The sequence below is a fragment of the Hemiscyllium ocellatum genome, chromosome 23 (assembly GCF_020745735.1).
Source record: "Hemiscyllium ocellatum isolate sHemOce1 chromosome 23, sHemOce1.pat.X.cur, whole genome shotgun sequence".
Lineage (NCBI taxonomy): Eukaryota > Metazoa > Chordata > Chondrichthyes > Orectolobiformes > Hemiscylliidae > Hemiscyllium > Hemiscyllium ocellatum.
This window is the reverse complement of record NC_083423.1, coordinates 50,841,833-50,860,341: the sequence shown is the minus strand read 5'-3', so window position 1 is coordinate 50,860,341 and position 18,509 is coordinate 50,841,833. Positions and strand designations below refer to the sequence as shown.

General features: G+C 41.0%; 1 protein-coding gene across 2 annotated transcripts in view; it reads left to right on the top strand.

Moving 5' to 3' along the window:
- recql (RecQ helicase-like) overlaps positions 1-3,003 on the top strand; it is a 48,257-nt gene extending 45,254 nt beyond the window's left edge. For both annotated transcript variants that reach the window (XM_060842977.1, XM_060842978.1), the window contains exon 16: positions 694-3,003. The gene's annotated coding sequence lies outside the window, so the exon portion shown is untranslated. The remainder of the gene's footprint in view (positions 1-693) is intronic.
- The last annotated feature ends 15,506 nt before the right edge of the window (positions 3,004-18,509 follow it).

Genomic DNA, 18,509 nt, shown 5'->3' with positions numbered 1-18,509 from the left:
CCAAATGTAGTTCAGTATGATATGTCAGGGAGTTGCAATAACAAAGAAGTGAAGAGGACACTCAGTCCAATGCATACCTCCGCCTTGCTCAGATTATTTTGTTCCATAGCACTCCCTTGAAGCTTTTCCTCTGTAACTACAAAACTCAAAATATATTCTTATTTAAGAGCTTGTATTTCACCAGGGCTAATTAATATTTAATAACCCTGCTATGAAAACTCTACATATTTTGATAGTTGTGACAAATTTCAACAAAGCATCTGATTGGGTGATTCTTTTAGAATGGATTGAATGTTCCCAATATTGTTGGATCTTTGCAAGAAGTCCAGGATCTGTATCCATAGTTTTGCCAAAAACTAATCAGTTCTTCCTTGGGTCATATCCATCCTCTGCAGCAAGTTATTTGTTGTAATCTGTACATTGGTTTTTGAAATACAGACAGACTAACAAATAGGGTGAAAACATTACTTTCCTCACTGTCGATGCTAGTTGAATGAATGCTTATTCAGGCAGTAAGCAGTGATCTCATAGGTCAGAAAAAGATAGTTATACTTGTGCCATCTTATTCATCCTTGGGCGGAATACTGTATCTGTTAATCACTCTCTTTTGTTCCTAACCCCAGAAAATAAACTAAGGCTAGTATTTGTAAGAACTGCACAGTAACGAGACTTTTTGTTTTGCTTTATCCTCAGGAGGAGACTGTTCCACTAATGAGGTGAATTAATAGTTTTTCAGTTTGGAACAGAATGTGGAGAGAAGAGAGATACTGACAATTAGAAAGCTTTCAGCAAAAACAAGCTTGCCAAAACTCCTCAGCTGAGGGGGAAAAGAAAGGGTTAAGCGGAGCCCTAATGCTGCAGAAGTATGATTTGTAATCACAAACGTCATTATATGCTCCAGCTAAAAATCTGTTTCAGAACTAACAGCTCCACAAAATGTGGAGTATTGCTTGCAGTAATCAGCAATATTACAAATTTTGCACATTTTAAGCATGATTTTTTTAAAAAAGCTATGCGTTTTTGCAGTTATTGAGGTAAGCAATAGAATGGTGAGAATGGGTGGCTAGGGACTTGAACAAATCAATGTGGAAACAAATGTTTACAATTTCAAAAAATTGAAAGACAGGCGATAATCATAATGGCAAAGGAGTCTCGCCAAAAACAATTTAGCGTCATATTTCCTAAATTGATGCACACACCATTTTCACTCTTCACTGCAATGTTCTATCATCTAGGCTAAAATGAAAATTTCACCTGAATGACAAATCTATTTCTCTCTGATCACATGACTATAGTTACAAGCTGCTGAAAGTGGAGCACCTTATACATTGATAAAACTGGTCAAGATAATGTTTTGTAGTTTTTGTAAATAAGTGCAATAAAATATTGCATCACTTTTATATGTTAATGATTTAATTTTGCCTAGGGCAAAGCTGTACCAATTTTGTGTCTAAATTGTTTGTGGAATTGTAGATTTTTCACATTTTCTTTTTAGACAATGCCACTAATCATGCAGTGCCGTTGCACTGTGCACCATGGTTGAATGAACTGGCATTTCTATAGGGGCTTTTGACATCAGGATGTCTCAAATTGCTTCTCAGCCAGTTAAGTACTTATGAAATGCAGTAACCAATTTCCACGTAGTAATGTGGTAATGACTGAAATTTTGAAAAGGAAGAGCTCCTGACTCTCTCACAACTGCTGTGGGATCTTTAACCTCCGCCTGGAGAGGAGACAGTTTCTTTCTAACATCTCATCCAAAAAACAGTGCTGTCATAACACTGCACTGAAATCATTACCTTAATTAGACACTTGAATGCATGACCTTCTGCCTCAGATGGAAGAGTGTACCGCTGCTACAATATAAGTCGTGGTGTAAACCAGAATTGGGTTGAGATGGGTGTAGGATGTTGGAGCTGTAAAGTGCTGCACCATAGAGTGCAAGGTCCACCTGATAACGGCTTGCTCAATCTTCACTATATCAGGCTGCCTTTGGAAATTTAATACTGCTTATTGCTGGAGAGCAAAGACAGAAAAAAAAAAATTGCCTTTGGTTCAAATTAATGCACCAATCTTGAGATTGCATTGACAAAGGGTGTGGGAATATGTTGGTATTAAGAACTCTCCACGCCTACCTCTGTCCTATACTTTGAGATTGGGAGCAGTTGTATATACACTGAGGCACACAGAAGGGATCAAAAATAACAAAAATGGCCCCAGCTGGGAATTGCACCACGACATTGGTGTCCACCATCCCACAGCATATCTGATCTGTCATGGCCACCACATCACAGCACCCATGGAACGGTATTCACTTTGTGATCATTTACATAATTAGATAAAGAGTTTACCAATTGAGAGAAAATTTACACCATCATTGGTTAAAACAGCTTTTTGATTTCTGAAGATTTAGTAAAATTATAAAACTGTAAAAATATCTTAATTAACTTTATGAAGTTTATTTCCAGAGTTGTCTATAAATGAAGTATACTTTAATTCGAAAGGAAACAATGAGACTGTCAATATGTGGAACAGATTGTGGCATTTTGTGTGGGTGCTCCTCAGATAATTCTGCTGAACAGTACAAAGCCAAAATGGCAAAAGCCTTGTCTGTCTGTACTATTCACATGACTTATTGAGTACTTCAAGTACCTATTTCTTAACACAATCATGAGTTTGGGTCGAGTTTTCACTCCTGTTGACCATCAGTAATAACCGGTAGAGAACCCATAGTCGAGTAGCACAGTGTCAGTGATAATTGCATCAGCATAAATAGAAGGCAGCTCTTGCTGTGACTCGGAATCTGGAGCATTACTGATGTTTGGCACAATTATGATACCTGTTTGTTCAATATTGTCAATTTTGGTAAACCAATCATTCCATCAGCATTTATTCAAGTACACCACTGTTTTTATTTCCATATTTCTGCATTTTATCTATAATGTATTTCAAGTTATTGCTTTCTTTCATATGATGTGCTGTCCCATGCTTTGTTGAAATAAAATTTCCACGTTCACAATACTATGCTGAAGTTTACCTGTGTCAGAGTGATTCGGAGCATGCAACTGAAAAATTTAAATTAGTGCAAAGATAAATATGGGCAGATATTTGTCCCTGGTTTTCAATCCACTGATTGCCTCGGTTTTACATCTTAATAGAAAGTAACAAGGGTATCTTATAATCTGGATCAGACATTTGTTCATAACAGGTTGCAGCCCTGAAAATTCAGTGACCATTCAGAAAGGGGCACAAAATTCTGAATATCCAATTCCGACACACTGGTTGCTATTTTTTATATGCCTTGACAATCGTTTCAGCATTGGGCTGACATTCATCATCATGAAATGCTCACATTACTTATTGGTAACGACCACTACAAAAATCCAAACCTACAGCATTTGCCTTGCAATAAAATATCATCATCATTAATATCCTCTTGCATCTGTTTCTGGGTCTTCAGAAACAGAGTTTTTGAGCTGGGTTCCTGCCTCCTGGAACGTTTGTGTTGAAGTTCCCTGGAGTAACAAGTATGCCAAATACATCTTGCGCCCAATTCCAGCAGCAGGATGTCCATTTTGGAAACTATCTGACAGGAGCCATTACTGTACTAGGGTCAGTTAGTTTGGATCACTGTAATCTCCTGCTATTGCCTGCAGCACTTGCTCCCACCCCTTATTACGAACCCATCGCTATTATCAGTTTATCTGAAGGCTGTAAAGAATTGTTAGCTTCCCTTCCATTTTCTGTATTGGTTGAAAGTTTAACTTGAGTATTTAATAAAACAGACCTGTGAAGCATAGGGCAGTTTTAGGAAGAAACCAAAAGTTTTGCCAAACAGTGAATTCTGAGAAGAAGGAACTAGAGGGATGTTTAGATGACAAAATAGTGAATTATAATAGGGTTCCTCTTGTCCTCTCCATGCACCTTCCAACCTCCCTTTCAATAGATCATTGTGCACCTTAAACAAATTTTTCACTTGCTCCTAATATCGAATGGAACTGGTCCCTACACAAAGAAAATCAATCGGGTTCCATTTCTCCATTGACATCAACATCCAAACCATTGTTCCAGCCTTAAGACCATAAGACATAGGAGTGGAAGTAAGGCCATTCGGCCCATCGAGTCCACTCCGCTATTCAATCATGGCTGATGGGCATTTCAACTCCACTTACCCGCATTCTCCCCGTAGCCCTTAATTCCTTGTGACATCAAGAATCTATCAATCTCTGCCTTGAAGACATTTAGCGTCCCAGCCTTCACTGCACTCCGCGGCAATGAATTCCACAGGCCCACCACTCTTTGGCTGAAGTAATGTCTCCGCATTCCTGTTCTGAATCGACTCCCTCTAATTCTAAGGCTGTGTCCACGGGTCCTAGTCTCCTCACCTAAAGGAAACGATTTCTTAGCATCCACCCTTTCCAAGCCATGTATTATCTTGTAAGTTTCTATTAGATCTCCCCTTAACCTTCTAAACTCCAATGAGTACAATCCCAGGATCCTCAGCCGTTCCTCGTATATTAGACCTACCATTCCAGGGATCATCTGTGTGAATCTCCGCTGGACACACTCCAGTGCCAGTATGTCCTTCCTGAGGTGTGGGGCCCAAAACTGGACACAGTATTCCAAATGGGGCCTAACCAGAGCTTTATAAAGTCTCAGTAGCACATCACTGCTTTTATATTCCAACCCTCTTGAGATAAATGACAACATTGCATTCGCTTTCTTAATCATGGACTCAACCTGCATGTTTACCTTTAGAAAATCCTCAACTAGCACTCCCAGATCCTTTTGTACTTTGGCTTTATGAATTTTCTCACTGTTTAGAAAGTAGTCCATGCTTGTATTCTTTTTTTCCAAAGTGCAAGACCTCGCATTTGCTCACATTGAACTTCATCAGCCATTTCCTGGACCACTCTCCCAAACTGTCTAGATCCTTCTGTAGCCTCCCCACTTCCTCAGTACTACCTGCCTGTCCACCTATCTTTGTATCATCGGCAAACTTTGCTAGAATGCCCCCAATCCCTTCATCCAGCTCATATATAACGTGAACAGCTGCGGCCTCAACACTGAACCCTGTGGGACATCCCTTGTCACCGGCTGCCATTCCGAAAAAGGACCTCTTTCCCAACTCTCTGCCTTCTGTCAGACAGCCAATCCTCAATCCATGCCAGTAGCTTACCTGAAACACCATGGGCCCTCACCTTACTCAGCAGCCTCCCGTGTGGCACCTTATCAAAGACCTTTTGGAAGTCTACATAGACCACATCCACTGGGTTTCCCTGGTTTAAGGTTTAACCTACTTGTCATCTCTTCAAAGAATTCTAGCAGGTTTGTCAGGCACAACCTCCCCTTACTAAATCCATGTTGACTTGTTCTAATCCGACCCGCTATTCCAAGAATTTAGAAACCTCATCCTTAACGATGGATTCTAGAATTTTACCAACAACCAAGGTTAGGATAATTGGCCTATTATTTTCCAGCTTTTGTCTTGATCCTTTCTTGAACAATGGGGTTACAACAGTGGTCTTCCAATCATCCAGGACTTTCCCTGACTCCAGTGACTTGTGAAAGATCTCAACCAATGCCTCTGCTATTTCCTCAGCCACCTGTCTCAGAACTCTAGGATGTAGCCCATTGGGGCCAGGAGATTTGTCAATTTTAAGTCCTTTTAGCTTTTCTAGCACTATCTCTTTTATAATGGCAACCATACTCAACTCAGCCCCCTGACTCCCTGCAATTGTTGGGATATTACTCATGTCTTCCACTGTGAAGACTGACGCAAAGTACTTATTAAGTTCTCCAGTTATTTCCTTGTCTCCCATCACTAGCCTTCCAGCATCAGTTTGAAGTGGTCCAATGTCTACTTTTGCCTGTCGTTTGTTTCTTATGTATTGAAATAAACTTTTACTATCATTTCTAATATTACTGGCTAGCCTACCTTCATATTTGATCCTCTCCTTCCTTATTTCTCTCTTTGTTATCCTCTGTTTGTTTTTGTAGCCTTCCCAATCTTTTGATTTCCCAGTGCTTTTGGCCTCTTTACAGGATCTCTCTTTTATTTTTGATACATTTCCTGACTTCCTTTGTCAGCCATGGCTGTCTAATCCCTCCCCGGATAATCACTCTTTTCTTGGGGATGAACCTCTGTACTGTGTCGTCAATTATACCCACAAACTCCTGCCATTTTTGCTCTACTGTCTTCCCTGCTAGGCTCTGCTTCCAGTCGATTTTCGTCAGTTCCTCGCTCATGCCTTCATAATTACCTTTGTTTAACTGTAACACCATTACATCTGATTTTGCCTTCTCTCTTTCAAACTGCAGACTGAACCCTACCATATTATGATTGCTGCTTCCTAAGTGTTCCCTTACTTTAAGATCTTTTATAAAGTCTGGTTCATTACATAGCACTAGGTCCAGAATAGCCTGCTCCCTTGTGGGCTCCATGACAAGCTGTTCCAGAAAGCCATCCTGTAAGCATTCCATGAATTCCCTTTCTTTGGATCCACTGGCAACATTATTTACCCAGTCCACCTGCATATTGAAGTCCCCCATGATCACCGTGACCTTGCCTTTCTGACATGCCTTCTCTATTTCCTGGTACATGTTGCGCCCCTGGTCCTGACCACTGTTAGGAGGTCTGTACATAACTCCCATTATGGTTTTTTTTTGCCATTGTGGTTCCTCAATTCCACCCACACAGACTCCACATCATCCGACCCTATGTCATTCAGTGCCATAGATTTAATTTTGTTCTTAACTAACAAGGCCACCACACCCCCTCTGCCCACCTCCCTGTCTTTTCGATAAGTTGTAAATCCTTGGATGTTTAACTGCCAGCCCTGAACCCTGCAACCATGTCTCTGTGATGCCTACCACATCATAATCATTCACGATGATCTGTGCCGTTAGTTCATCTGCTTTGTTATGAATGCTACGAGTGCCTTAATGCTAAGTTTCTTATCATTAGAGATATTGGAAATCATAAGATGTCCTAAGTTATCCTCTTCGCTAGAACATTGGTACCAGATCAATTCAGGTGGAGACTATCCCAATGGTACAGATCACCCCGAATCCCTCTTTCCCACACCAATCCCTTAGCCACGTGCTTACTTCCCAAATTTTCGTATCCCTATGCCAATTGGCACGTGGCTCGGGCAGTAATCCGGAGATTATGACCCTTGAGGACCTGTGCTTCAATTTCCTTCCTAGTGCTTGATAATCCCCAAACAGCTCCTCCACCCTAGCTTTGTCTATGTTGTTAGTCCTAAAGTGGATCACAACAACTGGATCCTCCCCCTCCCGCTCCAATATCCTTTCAAGCCGGTCGGAGATGTCCCGTACCCTGACACCGGGCAGGCAACACACCATGCGAGACTCCAGATCCGGCTTGCAAAGGATACTATCTGTCCCCCTAATTATAGAATCCCCAATAACAACCACTTGTCTTTTTCTCCCCCCTCTTGAATGGCCTTTTGTACCATGGTGCCATGGTCAGCTGGCTCATCCTATCCAGAGCCCTTTTCCTCATCCGTATAGGGAGCAAGACTCTCATAACTGTTGGACAAGGTCAAGGGCTGAGGCTCCTGCACTCCTGAACTCAAGTTCCCCCTGCCTGCCTCACTTACAGTCACACTCTGATGTCCCTGATCACAAACTGAATGTGAATCACTTAATCTCCCAGGTGTGACTGCCTCCTGAAACAAAGTGTCCAGGTAACACTTCCCCTTCCCGGATGTGCGGCAGTGTTTGAAGCTCAGATTCCAGATCATCAACTCTGAGCCGGAGTTCTTCCAGCAACCAACACTTGCTGCAGATGTGGTCACTGCCATTCACAATGGGATCAGCCAGCTCCCACACCATACAGCTACAGCACAGCACCTGCCCAGCCATCTCTGCTTAGTTAATTACTTTATTACTTTGTATAGGTTTGAGTTAAAATACTTTCTGATGCCTCTCTGCTATAGTGTTTTTCTAAAAACCAATTAATAGATAAACCATAAAAAGTAAGTTTTTAACAATTCACTGATATAGAAATAGAAAATCCTTACCTTAACAAACCAGAGTCCTATTTTTGGTTAGAGGAGCTGGTGGTGGGATGGGTGGGAGACACAACACATGTTGTGTCTCGGGTTCAGCCACTGCCCAGATATACTACCGGCAGTCCCCTGGTCGTCGCTCCCGTTCTTCCTACTTATTAACTAGGTTAGAGGAGGAGGGCGAGTGGGAGACACTACAGTAGTAGAGTCTTGGGTTTAGCCGCCTTGCTGATATATATGGTCACTGCTTTCCTTCCCGGCTGTCCCTCTGGTCCACGTCACTTCCTCCGCTGCTCCTGCTCCTTCAGTGAAAGAGAAAAACACCGCTGCCCGCTACCGGTAAGTAATTTTAATAAAACTGCCTTATCTTACCCGCAGTCTTCCGAGTTCGTCCTACCTCCGCTGTTGCTCGCACTTAAAATGAGCACTGAAAATGTAACCTTGTGAGCACTGAAGATGTAACACTATCTCTTCACTTCCTCCATTCCCATTGGCCAGTATCTCCAATTCCTTTAATTGTTTAGTCTGACACCTCACAATTTAGTTTCATTTAGGGGGTTTCCAGTTGTTCTGTCTCTTTGTGTTTCAATGAAGCTCATGGAATAAAGGAAAATACTGCAGATGTAGAAAACCTGAAAATACACAGTCTGTTAGCATCTGTGCAGACAGAAAAACAGTTCATTTAGAATCATAGGATCCCTACAGAGCTGATAGAGGTCATTTGGCGCATTGAGTTTGCGCTGACCCTTCAAAGTGCATCCAACTCAGACCCCCCCCCCCCCCCCCCCCCCCATCCTATCGCTGTAACCCTGCATTTCTCATGGCTAACCTATATAGCCTACACATCCCTAGACAGTACCGGGCGCATTTCCCATGGCTAATTCACCGAACCTGCGCCTCTTTGAACTGTGGGAGAAAACCGGAACACTCTGAGGAAACCCACACATACATGGGGAGAACCTGCAAACTGTAGGCAGAGTGTCACCCAAGGCTGGAATTGAACCTACGTTCTTGGTGCTGTAAGGCAGCAGTGCTAACCATATCTGTAACCTTTCTTCAGAACTGGGAAAATGTAATAGGCTTTGATCAAGTATAAGGAGGGAGGGTAGTTAAAAAAAACAAATCAATGGGTAGAGTCAAAGCAGGAGAACAAAATAGTGAAATGGGAAATGAAATAATAGGTCGAACAAACCTAGATTGCTCTTTGTTCAATATATCATTCAGTTGGATGACACTGTAATCTTTTGCTTATAAATTGTTTGTCTTATGGTCCTGCTCCACAGCTACCTAATGAAGGAGCAGTGGTCCAAAACTTAGTGCTTCCAAATAAACCTGTTGGACTATAACCTGCTGTTATGTGATTTTTAAATTTGCCACCACAGTGCAACACCGGCCCCTCCACATTATGAATACACCAACAATCTATATTAGATGTTAAAAAAAAACAAAAAAACCCACTAATGTCTCTGTATCCAAACACACAGCATTCCATTCATACCAAAATAAACAGATTGTTAATATATATTGCAGTAAATAATTATGATCTATTAGCTATTCGAGATGTGGCTGCAACCAACAAGGATAGGGTTCTGAATATTGAGGAAAGAGTGATCTTCTTTGGAAGCTAGGTAAAGGTGGAGGGGTAGCACTATTAATCAAGGATAGCATTGTCACAATAGAAAGAAATTACCTTGATTCAGGACATCAGAATTGAGAGTTGGTTTGAGTGGAGCTGAGGAATAATAGGGAAAAGAGGTCACTGACGGAGTGGTCACAGGACCAACAGTAACCACAATGTAGGATGCACAGAGAAATATTGGATCCTTGCAATGAAGAGACATAAATAATCATGGTGATTCACATCTACATTTAATCTGGAAAAATCAGATCAGAATTGGTAGCCTGTAGGAGGAGATCATAGAATTTTGTTTTGAAATTGTTTCTTAGAACAGAACATTGTGGAACTAACCAGAGAGCAGGTTATATTAAACTTTGGACTGTGTAGTGAGGCAAGATTAATTAATGACCTCAGAATAAAGGTATCTGGGCAGCAACAACCGCAATATGAATGGATTTTACACTTTTTCTTCCAAGTGATGACAGTTAGTGTAAGACTATTCTTTTAAGCTTAAATAATTGTATCAACGTGTGCATGAAAGCAGAGGCCAGTGAATTTATCTGGGATATAGGTAAGGAGATCAATCAATAGAGGAGTGCCAGAGAGTTAATGGGATATTTCAGCATAGATAGAATGTTTCTTTATAGTAGGAATATACTTTGTTTCAAGGGGATGATGAAAAAGATTGATAAAGAGACAGAAATTAGAGAATGACAGAGAGCTAGCTCGATACGTTTTAAAAAGTAAAACAAGAGTTCCAGAAGTATTTAAAAGCAAAAAGAGTAGATAAGGTGTGTTGATCCTCCAGAGAATGAGAATAGGGACTTAACAGTAAATACTAAGGAAATGGCACATTAAATTATTCTTTTTCTGTTTTTATTATAGAGAATACCATAAATAAAAATATTTTATCTGGAACATAAACTGGAAAAAGAATTGAAATGAGGACACTGCTGTACTAATATTTTTTGACTCAGATGTCAAAAGTGAAATGTGTGATGTCCATTATTGATTTCACAAAGTCGTGTATTTTGGGAGAAACTAGGTTGGGTACATTTATGAGACATGTTGACATGCAGTATGTTTGAGTTAAAAATGGCTGCCGAGCAACAGATTGTGCAGTTAAATTGTAGTTTGTCACAGAACAGGGAAGGGACAGTTGTTCTCACCCTTCTATAAAACCTGCAAGCTAACAGCAGTCTCTGTTCCTCACTGGGAAAAAAAACAACAAAAAGAACTTCTAACGAAGCAAACCCCAAGATTTAATTGAATTAAGGATTGCCACAATTGACATCAACATAATACCACCAGAAACCAAAAGAGCTGAATGTCACTTCATTCTACCTGTGTGGTTTGGAATCTTGATCCTTCTTGCCAATTTTCCACCCATGATATTTCTGGCAAACTCTTTGTCTTGTCTGATCTATTTGAGAACAACTATACATGTGTTGGGATTTAAAGGGGGCATACATATTAGTAATTAATCCATTTGCACATTCTCCCCGTGTCTACGTGGGTTTCCTCCGGGTGCTCTGGTTTCCTCCCACAATCCAAAGATGTGCAGGTTAGGTGAATTGGCCATGCTAAATTGCCCATAGTGTTGGGTGCATTAGTCAGAGGGAAATGAGTTTGGGTGGGTTAATCTTTGGAGGGTCGGTGTGGGCTGGTTGGGACGAAGGGCCTGTTTCCACACTGCAGGGAATCTAATCTAATTATTTTGTCACTTATTAAGCAATGTTTGTTTACAATGGCCTTTACTTTCATGTTTAATGAAATTCTTTTATCATTGTAGTCAATGTCAGGCAAATTAATAATCTTAGTGATTAATATGGTCACTTATATATTTGTGATCGCTCCTGGTGTAGTGGGGCTTGATTTCCAATATTTTCTTCCCATCACAGCTACGATAGTACAAAAAACATGTTATTAATAGCCATAAGTGAGAAGGTGGAAGGGAAGAGCAAAGTGAATACAATCACCATGGAAACAATACCGAGCAGATTGATGGAGTTGTACACTGTCCTGACAGTCATTTCCTTTAAGGCCCTGGGATGAAGTCTGAGGTAGGAGATGCATTGGTTTTAATTTTCTGAAATTTACAATATTCTGGAAAGATTCCATCAGGCTACACAATTCACGAAAGGAGGAGAAAACAGGAAACTGTAGGCCAGTTGGCTTGAAGTCTGTCATGGGGAAGGTGTGAAGACAGGTAGTGCTGAAGAAATGGGGAGGCTGGAGAAGGATTTGGACATGCCATGAATGTGGGCAAAGAACAGGCGGATGGAATGCAATGTGGGAAAGTGTAGGTGATGATGCACTTTGATAGGAAGAATAGAGATGCAGACTAATTTCTCTTGGGAATATCTTCTGAAATCTGAAGCACAAAGGGGCTTGAGAGTCCCAGTTCAGAATTCTCTAATCGTTAACATGTAGGTTCAGTTGGCAGCTAGGAAATCAATTGCAATGTGAGCATTCATTTCCCTGAGGGCTAGAATACAAGAGCAAGGATGTACAGATGAGACTATAAGGCTCTGGTCAGACCACATTTGAAATATTGTGAGCAGTTTTGGGCCCTGTATAGATAGAAGGATGTGCTGGTATTGGAGGAGTTCCAGAGGATGATCCCGGGGATGAAGGACTTGTCATATAAGGAGAGTTGAGGTTTCAGTGTCCATAGTCAATGGAGTTTTTTTAAAAGATTAGATTCCTTACAGCGTGGAAACAGGCCTTTCGACCCAACCCTCTGAAGAACAACCCACCCAGACTCATTTCCCTACTTTTAACCCTGACTAATGTACCTAACACTATGGTTAATTTAGCACGGCCAATTCACCTGGCCTGCACGTTTTGGAATGTGGGAGGAAACCAGAGCACCCAGAGGAAACCTGCACAGACACGGGGAGAACATACAAACTCCACACAGTCGGCTGAGGCTGGAATTGAACTCAGGTCGCTGGCATTGTGAGGCTGCATTGCTAACCACTGAGCCACAGTGCCGCCCTAGAGTTTAAAAGGATGCATCTGATTGAAACTTACAGAATACTGAAAAGTCTGGATAGGGTGGACGTGCTTCCACTAGTAGGAGACACCATTACTCAAGGGCAGATCCTCAGAGTGAATGGGCCACCCTTTAGAACTGAGATGAAGAGGGATTTCTTCATCCGGAGGGTAGTTAATCAGTGGAACACTTTGCTGCAGAGGGCTATAGGTGGGTTCTTGAATGGTAAGGGAATTAGGGTTTCAGGGAGAAACATATAGCCATGATTGAATGGTAGAGCAAACTTGATGGGCTGAATGGCCTAATTCTACTCTGTATCTTATATCCTTATTATGGATTTGATCATTAAGGTGGTCACAACTGGGAACCTTGAAAAATTAAAGGCAATCTGCAAGAATCAGCGTGGATTATGAAGGGCAGTTCATGCTTAAATAATCTTCTGAATTTCTTCAAAGGAGTAATGTGTTAATGATAAGGGAGGAGATTGACATACTGTACTTGGATTTCCAGAAGGAATCTGACAAGGCACCACACAAAAAGTACAAGCACATGGGATGTAATATTAAAGCATGGATAAACCATTAGCTGGCAGGTAGAAAATGCAGCATACATAAATGGGTCTTTTTTGAATGACAGAATTTAAGAATCCTGCAGGAGTCTGTGCTTATAGCCTCATCTCCTTTACAATTTAAATGTTGAGGTGAGGGAGAGAAGGTACGGTAATTAAATTTGGACAAGATACAGGGGTACATGATCATACTGATTACCAGAACAGGCTCAAGGGGCTAAATGGCCTCTTCCGCTCCTCAATCACATGTTCATATATAGCTAAAAATTTGGTGATATAATTGAGGGGAGATGCTTCATTAAACATGAAATAGAAAATAAAAAAAAAATTCCTGGAAGTGGCAGTGAATTAACTACTAAACCGAAGCAAAATACTGCCAATGCTGTAAATCTGAAATAAAAACAAGTTTCCAGATCCAGGTGAAAGCTCGTTGATTGTTTCGGCTCTCACTATTCCTTGGTCCACTGGTACAGTCAGGTCTGTTGAGGAGTACCACCTTTCACTGTTTTTATTTCAGCTCAATGGAAATTTGAGAAACAGCACCCGATCTTTCAATTCGGTACTTTACACTCTGGTAACAGTTCTAATGCTGTCAATAATGATTTTGCCCATTATCAGTTATTATTATCTTTCACCATAATTTCTTTTATCATTATAGGGGAGGGGAATAGATCTGGGTGGGTTACTCTTCAGACAGTCGGTGTGGTCTTGTTGGGCCGAAGGGCCTGTTTCCATACTGTAGGGAATCTAATCTAAAGTAATCTAATCTAAAATTTATTTGCTCATGCATTCTGTCCTTCCACTGAACTGTGTTCTCCCCACACCCCTTCTGCCTTTAGACCTTGTACAGAACCTTTGCTTGGTTTCATCCTGAACATTATCAATTTCTAAAAAGGCCACAGAGCTGAAATCTGAACTCTGAATGGTCTGAGACTGGACAGAAGATCAGAGATACCGTACACATTCCTTGGAAGGTTCCAACACATTAACTCCACAGTCAGTAGGATGGTTGAACTTTCAACAAGTAATTCCACAGCTCCTTGGTCATACTAAAAGTTTCAGATTCTCAGATGCTGCCTGACTTGCTGTGCTTTTCCAGCACTGCACTCTTCGACTGACTTAATTACCTGTTAACTGAGAAATGTTAGGCCAAGACTCAACACCCCAGTTCTTCATCTAAACCCCAACTCCTCCTCAAAATACCCTGTACTCTCTTCCTGCAACACACAAAGCTTCTGTTCAGCTCGATTGCCCATACTATTCAGCAGCTGACCTACCCTTTTACCTAGTTACCTCACCCAGCACTCATTTATTAACATTAAAATGTTGTTTTCAACATTTCAAAGCTTTTATGTGAATGTGAGCACTAACCAGAACACTGCAGCATATGTTATAATAAGGGAGTGTGGTTTGTCTGCCCTTGACAATCCAGTACAATGGAGTCTAATGGAAGATCACTCCCCACTTATGAAGAGGCTGGAATCTCAAGGTCTGACCAAGACTGCAAAGCTCAATTAATGCACAGATAGAAGCTGAGCAGCAATTCAACAGTGATTGCTGCTCCTCAGGAGCTTTGGATCCCTGCTTTTGTTGCCATAGCTGCTGTCTGAGCTGTTGAATACTTTCTGTATTTCCTATTATAAAGCAGAGTTTATGACCTCACACAACAATCAACTTGTAGAAAACACAATACTTACTTTCTCATCTTAACACCAAAAAAGGTCTTCAATAAAGAAAAATGTTCAAAAATATTTCCAATAAGCATATATCCTAGTTTATAATGAAATGCTATCAATAGATCATTCAGCTAATAATGACTCTACATACACACATCCAAGGTGGTTATCTACATCATGACAGGTCCACATTGCTAATTTAAATATCAATGTGCAAAAAGAACTTTACCAGCAAAAATTGCACCAAGTACACAATGCAAAAGATTTTTGAAATGCAAAATTGTTTATCGAATTGATAAATAAATATTTGCACACATTGATTTATGAGGTCAGAGGTCTGGATGGGGCAGAATTTGTAAGGAGCGTCCAGGAGAGTTTTCTAGAACGGGATGTCAATAGTCCGACAAGGGATGGGGCCGTATTGGACCTGGTGTTGGGGAATGAGCCAGGCCAGGTGGTAGACATTGCAGTGGGAGATTTCTTTGGGAATAGTGAGCACAATTCTGTAAGTTTTAGAACACTTATAGACAAAGATGAGTGGTCCTAAGGGATGAGTAATAAACTGGGCCAAGGACAACTGTATCAAAATTATGAAGGAGCTGGGAAATGTGGATTGGACACAGCTATTTGAAGGGAAGTCCACATTTGATATGTGGGTGGCTTTGGTTGAAGCTAAGGCAGGATAGGCATATTCCTTTGAAAAAAAAGGGATAGGAAAGGCAAATTCGTGAACAATAGATGACAGGAGAAACCGTGTGACTAGCCAAGAGGAAAAGCGAAGCATACATAAGGTCCAGGCAGCTGAGGACAGAATGGGCCTGGGAGGAATATCAGGAGAGTAGGACCAAGCTTAAACGAGGAATCAAGCAGGCTAAAAGGGGTCATTAAACATCTTTAGCGAGCATCCTAAGGCCTTTTATCCTTACACAAGAAGAGAGTAACTAGAGAAAGGGTTGGTCCACTAAAGGATAAGGAACGAAGGCTGTGTGTCGAAACTGAGAAGATGGGTGAGATTCTCCCTTTGCATCAGTGTTCACTTAGGAACTGGAGGTGATGAATGCTGAGATCAGAGATACAAGTTTGTTTACTCTGGATCACGTTGACGTAAGGAAAGAAGATGTGTTGGGTAGGCTAAAGGATATTAAGGTGGACAAATCCCCAGGACCGGATGGGATCAATCCCAGGTTTCTGAGAGAGGTGAGAGAGGAAATAGCTGGGGCCCCGACAGACATCTATGTAACATCCTTAAACACTGAGGACTGGAGGGTTGCTCGTGTTATCCCTCATACAAGGAGGGTAGTAGGAATATTCCAGGTAACTATAGACCACTGAGCCTGACGTCAGTGATGGGAAAGTTGCTGGAGAAAGTACCGAGGGATAAAATCTATTTATATTTGGAAACAAATGAGCTTATCAGTGATAGGCAACATGGTTTCATGCAGGGTAGATCTGGAAGAGAGCATTGTTGGTTTGATCAATTAGGTTTGCAGACAACACAAAGATTGGTGAAGTAGCAGAAAGCATAGGAGACTGCCAAATACAGGAGAATATCGATAGATTGGAGAGTTGGATGGCAGATGGCGTTCAATCCAGGCATTTTGTGATGCATTTTGGGAAGTCTAATTCTAGAGCAAACTATACTGTAAACGGAAGAGCCTTGGATAAAGTTGATGAACAAAGAGATCTGGGTGTTCAAGTCATTGCACCCTGAAGGTGGCTGCACTGGTGGATAGAACGTCAAGAAGGTATATGGTATGCTTGCCTTCAACAGACGGGGTATTGAGTATAGGAGCTGGCAAGTCATGTTAAAATTGTACAAGACTTTGATTCGGCCACATTTGGAATACTGTGTACAGTTCTGGTCGCCACATTACCAAAAGGATGTGGACGCTTTGGAGAGGGTGCAGAGAAAGTTTACAAGGATGTTGCCTGGTATGGAAAGTGCTAGCTATGAAGAGAGGTTGAGTAGGTTAGGATTGTTTCCATTAGAAAAAAGGAGATTGAGGGGGGGGCCTGATTGAGATCAACAAAATTATGAAGGATATAGACAGGGTAGACAGAGATAAGCTTTTTCCCAAGGTGAAGGATTCAATAACGAGAGGCCACATGTTCAAGTTGAGAGGTGAAAAGTTTAAGGGGGATATACATGGCAAGTACTTCACACAGAGGGCGGTAGATGCCTGGAATGAATTGTCAGCAGAGGTAGTAGAGGCAGGCACAGTAGGTTCATTTAAGGTGCGTCTGGACAGATGCATGAGTAGGTGGGGAGCAGAGGGCTATAGATGCTTAGGAATTGAGCGATAGCTTTAGACAGTGGATTTGGATCAGTTCAGGCTTGGAGGCCGAAGGGCTGTAAAATTTTCTTTGTTCTTTGGACATAGAGAGAGAAAACAATGAGATACTGCCCCACATTTATTCTGTATACACAGCGTGCCAATAAACAGGGACAATGTTTTTCAAAAGATAAAACACTCGTACTAATGATTGCTCACAGTCTATGGAGGCAGTTCCAGACCAATTGTAGAGATGTAGGGATATATAGCTTGGGACCAGAGAGTTGCTGAATAAAAAAGTTGTTGCATGTATTTGAATTAATTTGTGATGAGTAGGAGGGTAAAATAGTAATTAGACAGACTGTTATTTCGGAGGGAAAAATCTGAGTCACACTCAAATGAGTGAATTACCGGTTTATTATGTTAGCCAAAGGAGGAATAATGGTCAGGATGTCGAAATGGAAAAAACTGCATATGAGATTTTATTTCAGAACCGCAAACGCAACCTCTTGGGACCATATAATGCAGTACTCTCTCAGTCAGTAGTGTGTGTATGTATGAACTGGATTATATGTTTATATTTGGGAGGGGCTTGAACGACAACTTTCCAAGTCAAAGGCAGAGTGCCACCTCTGTAATCAAGTTAACACTAGGGAAGGTTAAACTATTTAAACATCACATTTTAGAATTAGAAATTGTGAGCACCTCCTGGATTTATACGCTATTGATCTTTGAGGCTTTACAACTTAATTCTATTTGTCTTTCCACTGCTGGCAATACTGAACAGCAGGCCTTGATGCTGTGAAGGGTAAAATGTTCAGTAAAGCAAAGAACACACATTCTGCTCAAAAAAAAATCTCAACAGGATTTAAATAATTCAAATGTTCTATCACTGTTTCCTGATTCTCTGCAGTTACACAAGGGACAGTTTTTAAAGTTAGTGAGAGACTAACTTTATTGACTGCTCCTCAAAAATTGGGAATAAATGTGTCTATTAACATGCTGTTAATTAATATCTGAACTAAAAAATGTGCATTACTTGTGAAGTTGCTGAGAACACCTTCAGAATGAATGGTTCCCAGGCAACCAGCAGAGGGACACATTACAAAAGGCTGACAAGATAAGCAAGATTCCACAGCAATGATCCTACAGCTTCATTCAAATCTAGAGTTACAATATTCTTGAAACCATAATCAGTGAAATGGTCAGGGTACTCTGGGACACTTGGACTGAAAACACTATTACCAGAAAACACTTTACACCAATGGATGAGGAAGTCTGATTTTGAAATAATGCTGGTAATGTGATGTGCGATGATAATATGCAATCTTGTGGCAATA